Below are 5,046 nucleotides of genomic sequence, written 5' to 3'. Positions count from 1 at the left end.
AGGTGATAAATATGAAATGTGGGGGGTTAAATCCACGTTCAGTTTTGATGTTATTCAGAATATGCAAATGTAGAACCCTGGTGAGCCAGATAGTGTACTATCGTGTTTCCTTTCTGAACATTTCTTATTTTATTTTTATCTGTATTTCTACTTGTCTTATATTTGGTTTCATTTGCTTAGTTTTTGTGTTGTTTTGTTTTGTTTTAGTCTATGTAGTACGAATTCTTCCTATACTTCGATAGCAGATATTTGTCATTCTTCCTGGCTGCCCAGATTTAAACCCTTCCTGTATTTGGGGAATTCCCCCTTAGGAGACTTGTGGGAAGCAGAACTTCCTTCATAGACGTGGAAGATTCTAGATGCTTACTTTCCCAGCCTCTTGCAGCTTAGGGCATGGCCACTTGGCTTGGGGTCCACCCATCAGATGCACACATTTCTTTTTTTTTTTTTTTCTCTTGTTTTTTTCTTTTCTTTTTTGGCCTCACCACACGGCATGCGGAGCTCCCCTGACCAGGGACGGAACCCATGCCCCCTACAGAGGAAGCACTGCGTCTTACCACTGGACGACCAGGGAAGTCCCATAATGCACACATTTCTGACTTTGAATAGATAACTAATGACTGGAGAAGCAGAAAATACAAGAAAACTTTTTTGGGGTAGAAGAAGTTGCAGCAGGGCAGCAGTGCGAGACAATGACATTGAACCATCCCCAGGGACCCAGCAGTATCAGATCTGCAAGCTGCAGTGCCTAGTATTTGGGGACAGTGGTGGCATCACCTTCAGTGTACTAGTTTACAGCCTGCTTTAAGGAGTTTCCTCTAGTAGGGTAGCTATGATGAGTGTTCTCTAACCCTCTTGGGATTTTATGGACCACCTGATATTCTTTGAATAAATTCCCTTTCTCCATAAGTCAACTAGAGTTTGTTTCTCTTAGCTTGCAGATAGGGATGGCTATTGCTATAGTTTTCTTTCTTTCTTTCTTTTTAAAATATTTATTTATTTATTTGGTTGCACCAGGTCTTAGTTGCGTCAGGCAGGCTCCTTACTCGCGGCTCACTGGCTCCTTAGTTGCGGTATGCGAACACTTGGTTGCAGCATGCATGTAGGATCTACTTCCCTGGCCAGGGATCAAACCCGGGCCCCCTGCATTGAGAGCGCAGAATCTTAACCACTGCGCCCACCAGGGAAGTCCCCAGCTATAGTTTTCCACATGGTCACATGCAAGGCCGACTTCCTGGGCGTATGACCCATGCAGTTCCACAGGGCCCCATTCTCAGAAGAGCCCACGTAGTTTTTGTTTCTGTTTTTTAATTTTATTTATTTATTTATTTATTTATTTATTTATTTATTTATTTATTTATTTATTTATTTATTTTGGCTGCACCAGGTCTTAGTTGCAGCATGCAGGATCTAGTTCCCCAACCAGGGAGGGAAACTGGGCCCCCTGCACTGGGAGCATGGAGTCTTACCCACTGAACCATCAGGGAAGTCCCCCACCCAGTTTTCTTAACGCCCTGCTTTTACCATCTTGAAATTCTTAATAAGTTTCAAGCCAGAGGCCTTGCCTCTTTCGTTTCATTTTGCACTGGGTCCTGTAAATGACGCAGGCAATCCTGGTTGCATGGAGTGGATGATGTGTGAATTTCCCTATTTTTCAGGAGACCTCAACCCCGGAGCCCTCTGCCTTCCTATACCCATCTGGCCTGAGCTGTCTGCACAGCTGTCATGCTGTCTTCCTTTTGCCATCAACTTGGGAGTTCCCCTCACTTTTGGCCTGGGTTGGAGCCACTGTCTCCTGGATACTCGTCTTTGTCTTGTGTTTTCCTCTCACATGGGTGGAGTACATCATCAATCACTTTCCGAGAAAAAGTGCATGGGAGGTAAAATTTTTGAGAGTTTGTGTATCTGCAATTATGTTTATTCTGCCTCACATCTGATTGATAGATTGGCTAGGCGTAGAATTCTATCTTAACATTTTTCACTTAGTGTTTTGAAGGCTTTGTTCCTTTGCTTTCTAGCTTCCACGTAATTTATTATTTAGAAGTTCAAGGCCGTTCTAATTTCCAAGTCCATACATGTGGCATGTTTTTGGTTTTTCTTTTCTCAGTCTCTCTCTCTCTCTCTCTCTGAAAGCTTTTTGACCTCCAGGCCAATGCCCACAAGTTTCCTGGGGAGGTTCCTCCAATGTCAAAATGTATTTCTTCATACTCCATAGGGTTCAAACTAGGAATAATAATTACAGAATCTCCCTATTTCTTTCATTCAACAAATGATTTATTGAACACTCACTGAGTGCTGGACAGTCTGCTAAGCCCTGGGTTTGCAATGGTCAATAGGGCAGATAGGACTTTTGCCCTCAGTGGAGCTTGTGCTATAGTAAACAGAGAAGTATGTGTAATTAGATCAAACAATTGCATATTTTGGTACTTACTATGAAGAAAAGATGGTGTTGTGACAGTGAGGGATGAGGGTGATCAAGGAGAGTCTCTCTGAGTTCTGAAAGATGGGAAAGAGGCAGCATATGAAGAGCCAGGGTAGAATGTTCCAGGTAGAGGTTTCTACAGATACCAAAGTTCTTGTGCCAGCCTGTCAGACTCACCTGATTAAGATTCCTGTTACTTCTTGAATCTCACCTCTAACTCTCTTCCAGCCCCTCTGGCCACCTCATTGTTCCTTGAACATACTGGACACGCCCCAATCTCAGGGCCTTTGCACCGAATACTGCTTCTTCTGAGTATACTCTGCCCCCACGTATCTGCCTGGCCTGTTCCCTCACCACCTTCAAGTCTCAAATGTCACCTTCTCGTTGAGACCATCCCTGGCTACCCTGTTGAAAATTGCAAATCCACTCCTCAGCACCTCTGATACCCTCCCTCAGCTTTCTTTCTTTTCCCTTAGTCCTGATTCTCATCCAACATACTGTGTTCATTGATGTGTCTTGTTTACAGTCTGTGTCCCCTCACTAAAATGTAAGCTTCCCCAGGGCAAGGATTTGTGCACATTTTGTTCCCTGCTGTATCTTCAGTGCCAAGGACAATGTCTGGCACATAGAAGGTGCTTGATAAACATGTTTCGAGCGAGTGGATGGCTCTGAGTGTGAAAGAGCTTGGTATGTTTGGGCAACAGAAGGCCAGTGCATGCGACAGGGTGAGCAGATGGGGGGGGCAGGAGAGGAGATTGGAGAGGTGGGCAGAAGGCAGACACGTGGGCCTGGTGGGGCATAGAAAGGCAGGTGGATTTTATCCAAAGCATAATAGAAGGCCTTCCAAGGGTTTTAAACAGAGAAGAGACATTATCCAACCTAAAAATTTTATTTATTTTTTAAAATTTTTAATTATTTTTTTTACATTTTTTTTTTTTTTTTTTTGGCTTCACCATGAGGCTTGTGGGATCTTAGTTCCCTGACCAGAGATTGAACCCGTGCCCCCTGAAAAATTCCCTGAAAATTTTAAAGGATCACTGTAGCTGCCATGAGGGCCTGGACTTAGGATAGGGAGTAGAAATGGGGAGATGAGTTAGGTGGCTACTGCAACAGTCCAAGCATGAGGGCAATGCAGATTGTCAAAGTAAACAGATTCCAGATTTGATAAGAAATCTGCACTCAACCCTTGTCTCAGGATCCTTGCTAAAATCCAGGTGTAAGTTTACTTTTACCTCTTTTTAGGAGATCTTCCTTTCAATTTCAAATTTGATTTCATGGTTAATGATCCAGTTAGACTCTAAGAGAGATTGGAAGGGGATAAATTAAATCCTGCCAGCCCTCAGAAGCTAAGACCAAGAAGTCAGAGGAATCCTTGCCCTAGCCTTCGAAGTCCTTAACATAAGATTTTCTCCCCTCTACTTGGCTCATGGCTGATCATACTTCCTTGGTATTCCTTGAATCTGTCCTAACCTCTCCATGTCCAAGGAGCGAACCCTTCCTTGCTCTCTCCTGCTCCCAGTTCACCTGGTATGCAGATCAACCTCTGCTTACTGCTCTGCGTTGAAATTATTCACTGGTTTGCCTGTCTTCCCAACTAGACTGTGAATTCTTTGAGGGCAAGGACCTTGTCTACTCATCTTTGTGTCCTGGTCTTGTCTACAGTGAGTGGCACATAGCAGTTGCTCAGTAAAAGACTGCTGAACTTGACTGCCATAGCCACACTGACCATGCCCTCAGGACAGTTCTACTGCTAACATCCTCATGGTGAGAGAAGAAGAGCTGGCTTGTCTTTATCAGCCCTGAGCCCTCAACCTGATCAGTCACAGACACTCTTTCCAGGATCTTTTCCACATTAGGCAGAGACTTCCCAGATGCAAAGGCCTCTGACAGTTCTCTCCAGCAAGTGCCGAGACTTGGCTAGCCAGGGAAAGGGTTCTGAAGTTGTCTCCAAATAAGGTGAAGGGATTAGCTGCTGTTAAAACAGCATGGGAGCTGTCACTAAGGAAATAGTCTCTCTGAGATGGACCCTCCTGAAATTGATAATATGATGCTTTCAAATATGAGCTACTGACAGGACAGAAGCCTGCTTATCCCTGAGTCTGACTCTTCCTTCCCAGCCAGGGATCCAGTGGTGCCAATCCCACTGAGGGCTGGTGTACAACAGATGTCAGGATGCAGCCCACTTGAGATCCCAGGCAGGGAAGGGTCCTTAATTAGTTAACAGGCATGGTCTAGTAGTAGTAATGTCACAAGAAAAGTGTGGGTTCAGGCTTTCTGAATAGTGTTAAAACACTATGTAGAATGAACAGTCAGAAGTCTCCATGAGCCAAATATTATTAGAAAAGCCTTTGTTTCAAACTTTTATCAAGAATATTCATACAAAGTATATTATTATCTGTTGCTTTGTAACAAATTATCCCCAAACATAGCCACTTAAAATGGCACTGATTGGGACTTCCCTGGTGGTCCAGTGGCTAAGACTCTGTGCTCCCAATGCAGGGGGCCCGGGTTTGATCCCTGGTCAAGGAACTAGATCCCTCATTCCACAACTAAGAGTTCACACGCCACAACTAAAGATCCAGCACGCCACAATGAAGATCCCGTGTGCTGCTGCAACTAAGACC

Source organism: Balaenoptera musculus, chromosome 1 (genome assembly GCF_009873245.2).
Source record: "Balaenoptera musculus isolate JJ_BM4_2016_0621 chromosome 1, mBalMus1.pri.v3, whole genome shotgun sequence".
NCBI lineage: Eukaryota > Metazoa > Chordata > Mammalia > Artiodactyla > Balaenopteridae > Balaenoptera > Balaenoptera musculus.
This window is presented reverse-complemented; position numbering follows the sequence as displayed.